The sequence below is a fragment of the Dasypus novemcinctus genome, chromosome 2 (genome assembly GCF_030445035.2).
Source record: "Dasypus novemcinctus isolate mDasNov1 chromosome 2, mDasNov1.1.hap2, whole genome shotgun sequence".
Classification (NCBI taxonomy): Eukaryota; Metazoa; Chordata; class Mammalia; order Cingulata; family Dasypodidae; genus Dasypus; species Dasypus novemcinctus.
The window spans coordinates 39,713,575-39,731,224 of NC_080674.1; the positions used below are offsets into that span (position 1 = coordinate 39,713,575).

Genomic DNA, 17,650 nt, shown 5'->3' on the forward strand with positions numbered 1-17,650 from the left:
TCCATTCTGCAGGCTATGGCAGGATATATAGTGTCCTGTATCTGTCTTTGCAATGTCATTCAGGACAATTCCAAGTCCCAAAAATGTCCCCATATTGTACAGCTTTTCCCTCTCCCTGCCTTCAGCACCTCCAGTGGCTACTGTCTCCACATCAATGACATAATTTCTTCCATTGCTAGAATCACAATAAGTCCATAGTAGAATACCAGCAAGTCCACTCCAGTCCACATTTCATTCCCCAATCCTGAGGACTCTGGGATGGTGATGCCCACTCCACCTCCAATTGAGATGGGGCTTTCTTGCTTGTAGTTGTAGACTCTCCCAGTTCCTTGGTGTGGAGGTTGTCCATCCTCACCTCCATGTTAGCTGCCCTGGGTAAATCCAGTGAACCAGAGAGTAGGTGTTGCAACTCCATGGAAGCTCAGGTCCCAGCTGGGGCATGGACAGCCCAGAGATTCAAGTCTCTTGGACATATATCTACCAACTTTAGCACCATCTGTAGGTTCAATAAAAGGGACAGAAGAGGCATGTGTAGAGAAGTCACATCTGAGTCCGAATCTGTCACACTCGGGAGAACAAACTCCAAAGTAGGGCCCATTGGCAAGGCACCAAACTGTGGAGCTCCTGGATTCCTTTCAATTGACATTTACATCCACAGGCTACCCTTTTCAGCCACAATCACATTTATAAATCAGCAGTGTTAGTTATACTCATTATAATATGTTACTCTCAACTCTATTATTTCTACACTTTTACGATTAACCTTATTAATAATGCTGCATACCTTAAGCTTCACTCCCATTCTCAACCCTCATTCTATTTCCTCGTAACCTATACTCTAGAGTTTACCTCCATGAGTTTACTAATCGTATTTAGTTCATATTACTGAGACAATACACTATTTGTCCTTTTGGGTGTCTGACTTACTTCACTCAATTTAATGTCCTCAAGGTTTGTCCCTGTTGTCATATGCATCTCGACTGCATTTCTTCCATCAGTGGAAGAGTATTCCATTGTATGTATATACCACATTTTGTTTATCCATTCATCAGTTGAATATGTTCCTAGTAATGGGATTGTTGGTTCATACAGCAGTTCTATGTACAGCTTCTTGAGATACCACCAAACTGTCTTCCACAGAAGCTGCACCATTTTACATTTCCACCAAGAGTAAAGGAGTATTCCTATTTCTCCACATCCTCTCCACCATTTGTAGTTTTCTGGTTTTTGTTTTTATTTTTATTTTTAATAATGCCCTTTCTATAAGGGGTGAAAGGGTGTCTCATTGTAGTTTTAATCTGCATTACCTAAAGCTAGCAATGTCAAACATTTTTTCATGTGCTTTTTACTATTTGTATTTCTTCTTTGGAAAAATGTCTATTCGAGTCTTTTGCCCATTTTTTAATTGGGCTTCTAGGAAATAAAATTTTAACATTCATAACATTTAGTATGGCAGCATATGTATTGAATGTATAAATATATAAATGAACAAACCAACCACAGGGGAGTGCATTCACAAATATTTATTGTCGACTGTTTCAGTCTCTTCACTTGTGATTTGTTTGTTGAGGTCTTACTATTTCTTCTAGGGCCAGTGTAGGTGGTTTGTGTTTTCCTAGGAGTTTGTGCATCTCATCTACATTGTCTAGTTCTTTTGTCATACAGTTGTTCCTAGTATCTTCTTATGAGCTCTATTCTTTCTGCGGGGTCAGTGGTAATGTCTTCCCTCTCACTTATGATTCTATATTTGCTTCTTCTCCCTTTTTTCCTTTGTCAGTCTAGCTAAGTGTTTGTCAATTTTGTTGATATTTGCAAAAAACCAGCTTTTGGTTTTGTTGAATCTATTGGTTTTTGTTGTTGTTGTTCTTAATTTCATTTATTTCTACTCTAATATTTATTATTTCTTTCCTTCAGCTTGGTTTGGGATTAGTTTGCTTTTCTTTTACTAGTTCCTCCAGCTGTACAGTTAGTCTTTGATTTTAGCTCTTTCTTCTTTCTTAATGTACGCATTGAGGGCTATAAATTTCCCTCTCAGCACTGCCTTTGCAGTGTCCCATAGTTTTTAATAGGTTGCAGTCTCATTCTCATTCATCTCAAGATATTTACTGAATAGTCTTGTAATTTCTTCTTTGATCCACTGATAATTAAGAGTTTGTTGTTTAATCTCTATGTATGTATGAATTTCCCCCTTTTCCATCCCCTATTGATTTCCAGCTTTATCTGTTATGATTACAGGAAGTACTTTGTATAACTTCAATCTTCTCAAATTTATTGAGGCCTGTCTATCCATATGGTCTGTCCTTAAGAAGGATCCATGAGCATCTGAAAAGAATGTATATCCTGCTGTTTTTGGTGTAATGCTCTATGTTTTCTAGATCTAATTCATTCATCATATTATTGAAGCTCTCTATTTCTTTATTTATCCTCTGTTAAAATATTCTACTCAATGCTGAGAGTGGTATATTGAAGTCTCCAACTATTATTGTAGAGACATCTATTTCTCCCCTAAGTTTTGCCAGTGTGTGCCTCACCTATCTTGGGGCACCCAGTTTAGGTACATAAATATTTATTATAGATATTTCTTCTTGATGAATTTTACTAATATATAATGACTTTCTTCATCTCATAACAATTCTGCATTTAAAATCTATTTTGTCCAACATTAGTATCCCTACTCCAAATCTTTTTTGGTTACTATTTGCGTGGAATATCTTTTTCCAACCTCTCACTTTCTTTTTTTATTTTATTTTTTAATTATCTTTTTTTAAAATTAATAGATCACACAAAATGTTGCATTTAAAAACATAAGAGGTTCCCATATACCCCACTCCCCACCCCCACCCCATCAATTTTTTAATTGTATTTTTTGAAGATAAATAAATCACAAGAAATGTTACATTAAAAAAATATGAGGTTCCATATACCCCCACCCCCCCTCAACCCACTCCTCCCACATCAACAACTTCCCTCATCATTGTGGTACATTCACTGTATTGGGTGAATATACCCTGGAGCACTGCTGCACCACATGGACAATAGTTTACATCGTAGTTTACACTCTCCCCCGGTACATTCAGTGGGTTACGGCAGGACATACAATGTCCAGGATCTGTCCCTGCAATATCCTTTAGGACAACTCCAAGTCCTGAAAATGCCCCCACATCACATCTCCTCCTCCCTCTCCCTGTCCTCAGCAACATCATGGCCACTTTCTCCACATCAAACCTCTCACTTTCAACCCAATTGTGCCCTTATATCTGAGGTGAGTCTCTTGTAGACAGAATATAGATGGCTTACATATTTTTATCCATTCTATCAGACTATGTCTTTTAATTGGGGCATTCAAGCTATTAACATTCAATGTTATTACTGTAAAGACATTGTTTACTTCATCCATTTTAACCTTCGGCTTTCCATTGTCATATCTTACTATTGTCTGTTTGCTTACCATTTAAGTTACCTTTACAAATAATCTTCATTTCTACACTCTTCAAGTCTCTTGCCCTTGTTTTTTTTCTTTTCAGGCTGTAGCACTCCCTTAAGTAGTTCTGGTTTTTTTTGCTAATATGCTCTCTCAGTTTTGGTTTGTCTGTGAAGATTTTAAATTCACACTCATTTTTGAAGGATAGTTTTGCTGACTACAGAATTCTTGGCTGGTAGTTTTTCTCTTTCAGTACCTTAAATACATCATACAACTTCCTTCTTCCCTCCATGGTTTCTGCTGAGCAGTCAGCACTTAATCTTTTAAACAGCTTTATTTGTAATAGCTCAAAACTGGAAACAACCCAAATATTCATTAACAAGTGTATGGATAAACAAAACTGTGGCACATCCATACAATTGGAAACTACTAAGCAATGAAAGAATAGTAAATTACTGATGCACACATGGATAAATATCCAAATAATTATCCTCAGTGAAAGAGGACAGACAAAAAATATATACATACCCTATAACTCCATTTATATACAATTCTGGAAACCTCAAACTACCCTATAGTGACAAAGCGGATCGGCGGTTGTCTGGGATGAGAGTAGTAGTCAGAGGAATTATAAAAGAACACAAGAAAACTTCGGGGTTCTATGGAGATATTCATTATATTGATTGTAGTTATTTCATGGGTGTACACAGATGTCCAATTTTACCAAATTATACATGTAATTGAAATAAGACTTATTGCTTTTCTCACTCTCCTTTTCTGAGTACACAATGCTGTTTTCCAGACATTAAATATGCGTGATGATGTCATCACTCTTAGAACTAATTGAATGTGTGCTCACAGTTTTTTTTGTTTTAAAATGTTTGTTTTACTTTCAAATATGGTAAATATCTGTATATAGACAACCAGAGGTATGTTAGAGCAGGATTGCACCAGCTCACAAGAGCTGACTGTGCACATCTGTTCCCAACTCTGTGTTTAGAGACATCATGGTGATAGTTTGAACTCAGTCATAGTGCAAGTATTTATACCACAGAAATTGTCAAATGATAATTTTATATCCTGTTGAACATGAAAAAGGACTTATCCCAGAAGAAGGAATAGGGGAAGACACTCTGGGATTGCTCCAAAGCATCCTACAATGGGGCCAGTTGATATTCTGAAGAGGCACTAAATGCTAGGGTGATTAGTCCAAAAGCATTTATTAGAGGAACTTAGGTACAGAGACAGCAAGAAGTTCACCTGAGTATGTATGTACCTATGGCAACTGCTCTACAGTTTATATATGGTTGAGGAACAAAGGTAGCTAAGTCCCAGGGGCTTGTGTGCAAGTATTGGGAAAACATCTCGGTATGTGCTCTTTTCTCAAAACAAGATGTGCTCACGGCAGGCTGTGCTCAAAGTTCTCGCAGCCAAAGCTCAGCAGGCTTCTAGGATGTTATGAGAAGGGATGTCTGAGAAGGTCAGGGGAAAGGTCAATCCTTGGTCAGATAGGAGATGCTATTGGTTTCACACATGCTACCGAAAATGAGGGCTTTTCTTCAGACAGCTGATTGTTAAACATTTACCAGCTCACCATTAGCTATAACCTTCATAAACAAAATCTCGTTGGAATCCTTAATTTGTCATAGTCCAAAATGATTCTGGGACCAAAATTTTTGAGGATGACTAAAGAAGAGAATTGACAATGAAGGGGGAGACTTGCTTTTATCTGTGGAACTAGAAAGTGTTACTAGAGAGAAAAGCAGAAAAAAAAAGATGAGATTTTCAGACACTCACCCTTATCAAAAAAAAATGTGTGTATTCATACTTTAGTTGCCCTCACCAACTACCATCACTGCCATTCTGCCATAGGGCTCACTGTTGACACAGCTTTTCCCCCAAGACCAGGAGAGTCTGGAGTTGAATCATTAGTTCCTTCTTAAATGTACAGAGCCCAAAGAGCTGGTTGTCACCTCCTCTGGCAAACACCAAGGATCTATTGTCTTATTATCCCATAGGTACTCATGGATAAAAAAAAAAAAAAAAGTAATTTTTAAGGTTCTGCTTGGAAAAGAGTAACTCCAGACAATGTTTTCTAGATAATGGTTCCTAACACCAGCAAGTAGGGTAAAAATATATTTGTATTAGGTGAATCAACCACCAAAATACCAAGATCTGATACTTTTACCAGAAACTCTGAGGCAACTGAAGAATGGAAAAATCTTTAGGGCCAGCACCCTTTCCTTCTGTTCTTCAGTGTCAGCCTGAGTACTTGTAGTGACCCTGTACACTTTTAACTATTTAATATGGTGTGGAGTGTATCAGTGTGCTAAGGCCCCAATATCTCAATTGAGAGCTCCCAGGAAGGGAAATGGCTGAAGTAAAATAAAATAAAAAATAGATGTCCATTAAATAAATCAGTAGTAGCAAATCGATTATGCTGCAGAATCCTATCTTTCCTGTTCTATGACATGCTGAAAATAGACAATTTAGGGTTTTTTTTGTCTCTGTTGCATAGAGGTCTGGTCATTCATGGCTAAAAAATGGGAATTTGCTGGTACATTTCAGCCAGCTTCTTCAGGTCTACTTCTGAATACACGATCATTTCTTCGGTGCCAGTTTTGGATAGGAACTTACCCCAGGCATTCCTGATGATGCTGTATATCCAAGCAACATAGGAGGCTTGGTCATCCCAGGCTGGAGATGCTATGGCCACATACACTTAATTATCAACAACTTGCTCTCACTGAAGCAAAGTCCCAGTGGGCTTGTACGGTGGTCAAATAAAAAGCTCTATGATATCCTAACAGCTAGCAGCCTCTCTGTCCTGAGATTTGTGCAAGCTCAGCAAAGTGGATGTCATAGCATATGCCCAGGCCTACTCTGCAATATGGAGTATTAAATGTGGAGAACTCTCATTCAATGTCTGAGATTATTATTTTTAATATATATTTTATTTTTTAAAGGTACTTAGATTACATAAAATGTTACATAAAAATATATATATATAAGGGATTCCCATATGCTCCACTCCCCACATCTCCCACTTTCCCCCACATTAACAGCTTCTTCCATTTGTGTGGTACATTCATGGCAATTGATGAACACATTTTGGAGCATTGCCTCACAGCATGGATTATAGTTTATATTGTAGTTTACACTCTCTCCCACTCACTTCTGTAGGTTATGGCAGGATATATAATGACCTGTGTCTGTCATTGTAATGTCATTCAGGAAAATTCCAAGTCTTGGAAATGCCTCCATATTACACCTCTTTTTCCCTCTCCCTGACTTCAGCACCTCCAGGGGCCACTGTCTTCACATCAATGATATAATTCCTTCCATTACTAGAATACCAATAAGTCTATAGTAGAATACCAGTAAGTCCACTCTAGTTCATATTTTATTCCCCAATTCTGAGGATTGTCAGATGGTGATAACCACTCCCCCTCTAATTGAGAGGGGTCCTTGATCACATATGGCTGATGGATGGGGCTTTCTTGCTTGCTGTTGTAGACACTCTTGGTTCCTTGGTGTGGTGGTTGTCCATCCTTCCCTCCTCGTTAGTCATCCTGGGTGAGTCCAACGAACTGGTGAATAGGTGTTGCAAGTCTGCTGAGGCTCAGGGCCCAGCTGGCATATGAATAGCCCAGAGACTCAAGTCTCTTGGGCGTACATGTACCAACTCCAGCACCAAATATAGATTCAAATAAAAGGGACAGAAGAGGTATGTGTAGAGAAGTCACATCTGAGTCCAGCTGTGTCATACTTGGGAGCACAAACTGCAAAGTAGGGCCCACTGGCAAAGCACCAAACTCCAGAGCTATCTGCCATGACTATAGGACCTGGGTGTCTCCAGAGCCCTCAGGAGCACTTTTGGGGGTAGTATCTAATTTGGCTGTCTATGAGATCCTGCTGAGATGTGCATAAACATTACATCTCTGTGGACCTCCTGACCCACTTTAAAGTCTCCTAGTCATATAAACTCATTTGTCTTTACCTTTCCTCCTTTCATTCAAGGTCTTTTCCAGTTGTATCACCAGACAGTGCTTGGTAGTAATCCCTCGGTGCCAAGGAAGCTTATCCCTGGGAGTCATGTCCCATGCTGGGGAAAGTAATGCATTTATATGCTGGGTTTGGCTGAGAGAGAGGCCACATTTTGAGCAATATGGAGACTCTCAGCAGGTAACCCTTAGGCACCCTACAACACTAGGCTCAATTGTCATTTCAAGAGCAAAGACTCCTAAGCGTGGTCATCAATATCAAGGGCCCATCAATGGACCTTCCTTCTTCACCAGTCATGGCCCCTGCACTTGGGAGATTGCTGCTTCCATTAGAGAATGTGGCAGAGCTCCCCAGGATGGAAATTCAATATTCTTTTGGTTTTTGTGTTAATCTCTACCCAATGTCTGAGATTCTTGAAATTTAATTTTCCCAGGAATATCAATGTCAAACAGATGAATCTTTTTGTACTTTATCAGTAAAGTTCCATCAGGCCCTAATACAGCACAGGTGTTATAAAATTTCCCAGCATCTTCCTTAAAAATGGAACCTCCAATGAGATGTATGCTGCACTCCTTTGCTACTTCAGAAAGCTTCTGTGTGGATTGACCAGGAAGTTTTTTCTGTATACTCAGGAATATATTTGGTGCCATATGGAGAATTAAAGCATTCTGGCAGAGAAATTATTTTGGGTCCCTGCATCGTGGCCTTGCAGATGGGACTACAACCTCAAGTGAGGTTATCTGGTTTGATGGAGGAAACTGAAACTGAATGAGGGCCTAGCAGAAAGTGGCCATGGCTCTCCCAAGAAGCATCATCAGTACCCCACAATGAGCAAATTTCCCGAGGCTGATGGCAGTGGCACTGCAAGGGTTGGCATTTAATCTTATTAAAGTTTCTTGTATATGATGCTTTGTTTTTCTCTTGCTATTTTCCGAATCCTCTCTTTATCTCTGATATTTGTCATTTTGCATAGTAGGTTTTCTGAGTAGGTCTAGTTGGAATTATTCTGTTGGGGTTGTGTTGTCCTTCTTGAATATTGATATTTATGTTCTTCCTAAGGGTTGGAAAGTTTTCAGTCATTATTTCTTCAAAATTCTTTTTGCCCCATTTCCATTCTTGTCTCCTTCTGGGGCACTGATGATGCATATGTTTGTGTGTTTTGCATTATCATTCCATTCCCTGAGACCCTGTTCCATTTTTTCCATTCTTTTCTCTTTTTGTTCTCCTGTGTTTTCAAGGCAAGATATTCTATACTTGATATCACTAATTCTGTCTTCAGTCAAGTCAAATCTGCTGTTAGGTGTCTCTCTTGTTGTTTTGTTTTGTTTTGTTGAGGTACCAATGCTGGGGATTGAACCGGGCTTCATATGTGGGAAGCCGGTGTTCAATCACTGAACCACAATGGTTCCCCTGCTTGTTGCTTGTTTGTTGTTGTTGTTGTTTGTTTCTAGGAGGCACTGGGGACTGAACTCAGGACCTCACATGTGAGAAGCAGTTGCTTGAGCTACATTCACTCCCTCTAATATATTTCTTTTTGTTTTGTTTTCATTTTTGTTTTATTTTCTAGTGTATTTTTAATCTCATCCATCATGTCTTTCATTCCTATAAGCTCTGTTGCTTTTCTTTGCAGGCTTTAAAATTGTTCTTTATGTACACTCAGTATCCTCTTATTAGCCTTTATTTCTTTGAATTTAAGAGATTTTTGTGATAATCATTGATTAGTTGTCTTAAATCCTGAATCTCATCAGGATATTGGATTTTTTTTTCTTTGACTGGACCATCTCTTTCTGTTTCTTAATACGACTTGTAATTGTTTACTGTTGTTTAGACATTTGAATATGTTGGTGAATTTACTGTGATGGTTAATTTCTCTCTCTTGCCTATTGGTTTGTTGTTGGTTTTTTTGTTTTGTTTTTTCTTTTTTCTTTTTTTTTCATGGCTCTTCTTTGGTTTTTGGTTTAACTTATCCTGAGTTATTAAAATTTCCCACCTTAAATTATCAAAATTAGGCCAGGGGCTCACTAATAGGGCATGGATTTTCTCCCAGGGGTTTGGGCTAAGAGAGACCAAAGAGCAGTTTTTCTCCTTGCAGTTCCCCAGCCAGCCAGCAGATGGTACTTTCGGTGAACTTTTCCAAGGAGATGTTTCTTTCAACCTTAGCTTGCCCGTGCTTCTGGTCTGGCCAAAGTCAAGATTCAATGCCCGCTTTGCTGGCCAAATTTACTGAAGAGAGACCACTCTCTGCCCTCTTCCACTCCTTCTCTCTTCTCAGGGAGGAAGATATCTGTCCCCCTCCCCATCAGCTGCAGTGGGCCACAGGTTTTATCCAGGCCATGGCCTTGAAGGCAGGGGACGGGTGCCCTTTCCAGCTGCTGCAGGAGTTTAGTAACTCACAGTTGTCATTTCGGGTTCTTTGTCTCTCTATCCCTTGCCATCCTGGGGGATGCTCAGCACTGTCCTGGGGCCACTGACCCTCCGGAGAATACAGAAAGCTTTTGGTCTTTTTTCTGTTGTTTTTGTGAGAAAAGCTGAAGCCTGTCTGCTGACTCAGACACTATGTTCCTACAGATTTTAATTTTTTGTTGCTATCTAGGCATCTTATGTTTTGATTTTACATTGTTGATCAATGTCTCTTTCTTGCCCAATGGTTTTATTTCACAGCTTTTCTTGATTTTTGATTCAAAATTTCCTAAAACTTTAAGAATGCCCTGTTTAAGCCATCGAAACAGGGGCAGGGAATCGCTAATGGGGCACAGACCATATCTTTGGTGCCTTGGAAAGAAATGGGTGAGACAAGGCTTCTAAATTAGTTTTTAATTGAAAAAGGAATACATGCCTCCATCTAATCATGAGAAAAATATCAGATAAGTACCATTCAAGGTACATGCCACAAAATATTTGACCAGTACTTCTCAAAACTTTCAAGGTTCAGGACCCTCCTCATTTGAGATGGCAGAGATGCTTCAAGGCTTCATGTCCCCACAGAAGCTTTGAGCATCTTCAAGAACTAGCAGAAAAAAGTCTTTTCTCAAAACTCCCAAAGGACTCAAAATAACTAAGGAGTGCAGTAACAGGGTGTGGTAGTTTGAAGTTTTTGTGGATACCACAAAATCATGTTCTTAAAACTAATCCATTCTTGTATGTGTAAACCTATTATAGGTGGGAACTTTTGATTAAATGATTTCAGTTAAAAGCCTTTGGTTAGATTGTGTGACTCAGGGTGGTTCTTAATTCTCTTACTGAAGTCCTTTGTAATCAGAGAAATAAAAGCCACACACACACACACAAAAGCTGCAGAGCTGGAGAAGAACCCAGGAGTTAGAGAAAGCCCTTGAGCTAGAAGCTGAAAACAATGGAACAGAGAAGCTGAGAGGAAGCCGTGTTAGCCAGAAACTGAAAGCAACAAGGACTAGAGTAGAGGGGAGACACAAAAAAATGCTGCCATGGGCCTGATTCCCACAGTTGCAATTCAGGGAGGCAAGATGACTTGATTTGGACACTTCCACAGCCTTAGAACTGTAAGCTTGTAACCTAGCAAGTCCCCATTGTAAAAGCCAACCATTCATTCTGGTACATTGTTTCCAGCAGTTTTTAGCACACTAAAACACAGGATGCGTGCCAAAAAGAAAGAAAGAAAGAAAGAAAAAGGCTACTTAAACATGGTAGGATCTCATAACATCTTGGAGGGTTCCTCACCAGCTCCATGCCGGAGCCTGCCCTTGCTTCCAGCGTGGACCTTTGGTCCTAGTTCCAGAGGGAGCATAGTAAACCTCATGCACATACTAGGTTCATGTACGTCTGGTTCAGTCTGTCTGGTAGTGGCCTGACTGTATCATCCCAGAACATGCCCTGCATGTAGAAGGCAGTTCACAAATCTTTCCTATAGAATATTGTGAGAGAGCAGTAAAGTTGTGGTGCCTGGGGCAAGACTTGCTGGCTTGTAAGACGTACAGTGCAGTGCTTGGCACTGTGGGGAAACTGTTTCCTAGGGAAGAGGGGATATTTGAAAAAATATAAAAGAGGGAATTCCTAGGGCCCTATGCACATGCCCAAGACAAGATTCATGTGCAGAAAGATTCAAGGAGGTCCCTACTCTTTGGCCTAGATCTATTCTCTAAACTGTGTTGGTGCAGCCTGAAGAAGAGCACTTGCCTAGGTCAATCTGCAAAAACTGAGAAAGGTATTTTCTTTTTTCCTTCTTTTTTTTTTTTTTTTTGGTTAGCTCCTGGCAATCAAGGAAGCTTTGTCATAATACTAACTGGATACAAGCTTAGGAACAGTTCCTCAGAGTCTAATTCCCAGTGATAACTCATTAAAATATCAAAATGTCCAGGTTTCAATGAAAGGCCACAAAATTCAAAGACACAGGAAGTGATGGCCTAAACAAAGGAGAAGATTAAAGTATTAGAACCATCAATGAAGAGGACTAGACCTAGGACATTCAAGAAAAAGACTTTAAAAAATGGTCCTAGACCTGCAGCCATTAATGTCTGCTGCTAAGGTTTTCACTACAGATGCAAGAAAAAGAAGGTCCTTGCACTTTCTGTCTGTCAGGTTGTGGCAGCCAAGACTGAATAGGGGAATACAAGAAATTCTGAAAACATGGGGAAGAGGAAATAATCTTTGCAACTTAGAAATAAACTTAGAAACAGCAATCAAAAAAAAAGGTCCTAAATATGCTCAAAGAGCTAAAGGAAAACATGGACAAAGAACTAAAGGAAATCAGGAAAAATGACAGATGACCACAAACAGAATATCAATAGAGAGATGGAAATTTTGAAAAGGAATCAAACAGAGCTGAAGACCACAGCTTATAAATGCCCTAGAGAGGTTCAGCGGCAGATTGGAGTTGGCAGAAGAAGAATCAGAGAATGTAAAGGTAAGACAATTGAAAGCATTCAGTCTAAGGAACAGAAAGAAGAAAAAATGAAGAATGACAGACTAAGGAAACTAGGGGATGCCATCAAAAGCACTAATATATGCATTGTGGGACTCCCAGAAAGAAAAAAGAGAGAAAGGGGCAGAGAGAATATTCAGAGAAATAATGGCCAAAAACTTGTCAAAATTAATGAAATACATGTATATACATATCTGAGATGTTCAATGATCTCTAAACAGAATAAATCCATATAGATCCACACTGTGACATATTATAATCAAACTGCCAAAGGCCAAAGATAGTGGTAATTCTGAAAGCTGCAAGAGAGAAGCAACTTGTCATATTCAAGGGAGCCCCAATAAGATTAAGTGCCAATTTCTTACCAGAAGCCATATAGTCAAGAGGGCAGAAGGATGACATATTTAAAGTGCTGAAAGCAAAAAATTGCCCACCCAGAATTCTTTTTCCTAACCCTTCCCCTCCCTTTTCCCCTCCCTGCTGTTTTGCTATCTGTATCCATTTGCTGTGTGATCTTCTATATCTATTTCTCTTTTTGTCTTCTCTTATCATCTTTCTCCTCAAGGATTCACTGTGATTTGATCCTGGGGACCTCTGATGTGGAGAGAGTTTCCCTGTCAATTGCACTTCCTCAATTCCTGGTCTCTGCTGCACTTCACCTTGACTCTTCCCTTCATCTCTTTTGTTGTGTCACGATCTTGCTATGTAGCTCACTTGAGCAGGTACTGGGTCACCACACAGGCACTCAGCTTGCTGTGTGGGCACTCGGCCTGCCACACAGGCCCTGGCTTGCCGCATTGGTACCAGGTCACCACATGAGCACTCACATGGCAGTTGGCTCACCATACAGGTACTTGGCTCACCATGTGGGCACTGGCTCACCATGTGGGCACTCACATGGGCACTTGGCTCACCGTGTGGGCACTGGCTTGACATGCGGGCACTGGCTTGCCACACGGGCTCTCATGCAGGCACTTGGTTCACCATGTGGGCACTCAGCTCATCCCATGCGCACTTGCATGGGCACTTACATGGGCACTCGGCTCACCATGTGGGCACTCAGCTTGCTGTGCAGGCACCCACATTGGCACTCGGCTCACTGTGTGGACACTGGGCTCACCACACAGGCACTGGCTCACCATGCAGGCATGCTTTCTCTTCTTTTTCACCAGGAGGCCCCAGGGACCAAACCCAGGTCCTTCCATATGGTAGGCGGAGGCTCTATCACTAGAGCCACATCCACTTCCCCAAGCCAGAATTCTATGTATGGTAAAAGTGTCTTTCAGAAATGAGGGAAACATTAAGATACTCCCTTAATTAAGGCTTTAAAACATTTTTAAGATAAAAGCTGATAGATTCATCACCGCTAGACAAGCCCTACAAGAGATGCTAAAGAGAATTCTGTAAAATGAAAGGAAAGGAAAATAGATTGAAGCCACATGAAGAAATAAAAATCTCTGGTGAAGTAATGACATGGTAAATATAAATGTCAGTCCACTTTGTAGCTCCACTTTTTATTTCCTACAGTATCTAAAAGGCAAATGAATAAAATGTAATGATAAATCAGTGGTTTTGGACTCATAATGAATAAACATGTAATTTGTGACAAGAACTACATAAAGGTAGGGGGTGGAAGGTACAGAGAATATCATTTGTGTATATTGTTGAAGTTAAGTTGGTATCAAATCAAAGGAGATTGTTACAGATTTAGGATATTAAATTTAAGCCCCCTGGTATCTACAAAGAAAATATCAAAATATATAATCTAATACACACAGAAATTAGGGTACAGGCTGTCAAAGGCAGGGGCAGAGGGAATGAGTAATTAATTCATAATGGATATAGGGTTTCTGTTTGGGTTTGGGGGAAGATTTTGGTAATAGAAGATGGTGAGGGTACCACAATTTTGCAATTGTGATTAATCTCATTCAATGAGACGCTTGGGAGTGGTTGAGATGGGAAAGTTTACATTGCATATATGTTCCCACAATTTAAAAAAATAAAATAAAAAGAACAATTGAAGAGACAATGAATTTAAATTCCATACATGATCCTGGATGGGACCCAGCAAGGGAGAAGAAAAGTTTCAAAGTTACATTGTGGGACATATGGCAAAATTGGAATGTAGACTGTAAATTTTATATCCATGTTAAACTTTTTGAACTTTATAACTGCTCTTAGGGTTGTTACATGTTCTTAGGAAATGTATATGGCAGTTTTAACTATTCAAAGAGCAAGATATATACAACCTACATTCAAGTGTTCAGAAAATGGACTGATAGAGATTCTAGACAGAATGATATGGTAAATATGGCCAAATTATAAAATTGGTGAATCTGAGTATCAGGGGTGGGGAAACCAGGAACATGTTGAAATTCCCTGTATGGGGTTTGTATTATTTTTGTAACTGTCCTTTTTTTTTTTTTTTTTTAAGACTTTAGACAAACTAGCAAGGTCATCAAAAACAAGGAAAATCTGAGAAAATGTCACAGCCAAAATTTGCTCAAGAAGACAGGGTGACTCTATATAATTGGTATCTGGATGGGACCTGGAACAGGAAAAGGACATTAGATAAACACTAAAGATATGGGAACAAAGTATAATGGTTAGTTAATAATGTATCAATATTGATTCATTAATTATGACAAATGTAACATACTAATGTAAGAGAGTAATAATAGGGGAAACTGGGTGTGGAGTACATAGGAAGTATCTTTACTATCTTTGCAATTTTTTGGTAAAAATAAAGCTGTTCTAAAATTTAAAGTTTCTTTTTCAAAAAAGGAATACATGATTTGATAAAAATTACTAACAGAATCATAGTGTTTAAAATTAACAGGAGGTCTTCCTCTCCCTTCAGAGTCCTAGTCTCTCAGTTCCCCTTTCCAGAAGCAACTTGTTGTATCTCCTTCTCTACAGGCATATAAAGGCATGAATATATACATATGTTTTTTATTTTATTGAAGCACATCTTTCATACATGATCATACATAAACAATAAGTGGGGAAGTGGATTTGGTCCAAGGGATAGGGCATCCACCTACCACATGGGAGGTCCAAGGTTCAAACCCAGGGCCTCCTTGACCTGTGTGGAGCTGGCCCATGTTCAGTGCTGATACACGCAAGGAGTGCCCTGCCACGCAGGGGTGTCTCCTGCGTAGGGGAGCCCCACACACAAGGAGTGAACCCCGTAAGGAGAGCCGCCCAGGGCAATAAAACTGGAGCCTGCTTAGGAGTGGCGCCGCACACATGGAGAGCTGACTCAGCAAGATGACACAACAAAAAGAGACACGGATTCCAGGTGCCACTGACAAGAATACAAGCAGGCACAGAACACACAGCAAATGGACACAGAGAGCAGACAACTGGGGGGGAGGGGAGGGGAGAGAAATAAATAAAAAATAAATCTTTAAAAACAACAACAACAATAAGTGTATAAAAGTTGTGAAATTATGAAATAAACATGCATAACATCACCCAGGGGTCCCATACATCACCCCACCAACAACAACTTGTATTGTTATGAAACATTTGTTACAAACTATGCAAGAACATCATCAAAATATTACTACTAACTATAGTCTATATCTTACACTGGTGTATTTTTCCCCCGACCCACCCTATTATTTTTTTAAATATATTTTTATTACAGAGGTTGTGAACTTACAAAACAATCACACACATGTGTAGAATGCTCATACAATACTCCTTCACCAACATATCACACCATGTGGGAACATTTGTTACAGATTATGAGATAATATCATCAGACCATTACCACCAACCATGCCCATAGTGTACATTTGGCACACTTTTTCTTTTATCAACACAGTACATCTTTGGCATTGATGCAAGCACATTAATCAGCCAAAGGGGTGCTGACTGAAAATACCAGAAACTGGTTGGTTTTTATAAAGGGTATTTATTTGGGGTAGGAGCTTATAGACACCAGGCCATAAAGCATAAGTTACTTCCCTCACCAAAGTCTATTTTCATGTGTTGGAGCAAGATGGCTGCTGACGTCTGTGAGGGTTCAGACTTCCTGGGTTCCTCTGAGCTCAACTCCTCTGTTTTCTCCACAAGGTCAGCTGTAGACTATCAGGTGAACAGCTCTGTCTCTCTCCCTGAGGTTTCTGCCATATCTGAGGATCTGTCTCTATTCCTCTGTGTTCTTCTCCTAGCTCAGGTTCTCTCTTCCCCGGGCTTGCTTCTCTTTCCTCTGTGTGCTTCCTGGGGCTCCAGCTTAAGACTTCAGCATCAAACTCCAACAGCAGAAGACCCCTCAACTCTGTCCTTTGCCATGCCTTTTAATGCCCTATTGATGTGGCCCAATCAAAGCCCTAATCATAACTTACACATGTCCAGGTACAGACCAGATAACAAACATAATCCAATATCTATTTTTGGAATTCAAAACCATATCAAACTGCTATAGCAAGAAAATTACAGTATTGCTGTTAACCACAATCTATAGGACACACCAATTAGGCATGGATATATTTTTGAGTAGAGACCTGTGTTCATGACTTAAGACTCTAAGTTGCTAGTGTCAAGTTAAGAAAGTGTATTCGTTTCTTGTGGCTACTATAACAAATTACTACAAACTTGATGGCTTAAAACAACACACATTTATTCTGTCACAGTTCTGGAGGCCAGAAGTCCAAAATCAATATAACTGGGCCCAAGTCAGAGGCTCTAGGGGAGAATCTGTTCCTTGCCTCTCCTAGTCTCCAGTGGCTGCCAGCATTCCTAAGCTGTGGTCACATCACCTCATTCTGCCTCCGTGATCCCATTGCCATCTTCTCTTCTGTGTGTGCTAAATTTTTCCCTTTGCCTTTCTCTTATAAGGAGACCTGTGAGGGCCCACTTGGATAATCTAGGATAATCTCCCTATCTCACAATCTTTAGCAATCACATCTGCAAAGACACTTTCTACATATACAGTAATATTTACAGATGTCAAGTATTAGGACCTAATATATTTGGGGGCCTACTACAGTAAATTTTCAACTTCCTACAATAAGGTTTTTTTAACTATTGAAGTATTTCAGAAATTAATAACCATAACAAGAAATGTGGTCCCAATTTTGTTCATGTTAATAAAATTAAGAAAGGCTAATAATATTCTAACAAGTCTCCTACATCCTTCATCACTTTTCTTCTAAGGAACTTATTTTTTCCTTTAAGGTGAGCTTAAAAGACGTGGGTAATTGTCAGGTAATGTGAAGCTGGTCATTTAAATTCAGTGCCTCCAGATATTGTTTTCAATCTTCCTCTCTGTCTTCCCTTTCTCAAGGGTAACGGAACTCCCAGTGCACCCAGCCCCC

The 17,650-nt window shown here is 39.7% G+C and overlaps 1 pseudogene; it reads right to left on the bottom strand.

The window, feature by feature from the left end:
- Positions 1 to 4,276: 4,276 nt before the first annotated feature.
- Positions 4,277 to 9,829, bottom strand: LOC139439937 (omega-amidase NIT2-like; annotated as a pseudogene).
- Positions 9,830 to 17,650: the final 7,821 nt, after the last annotated feature.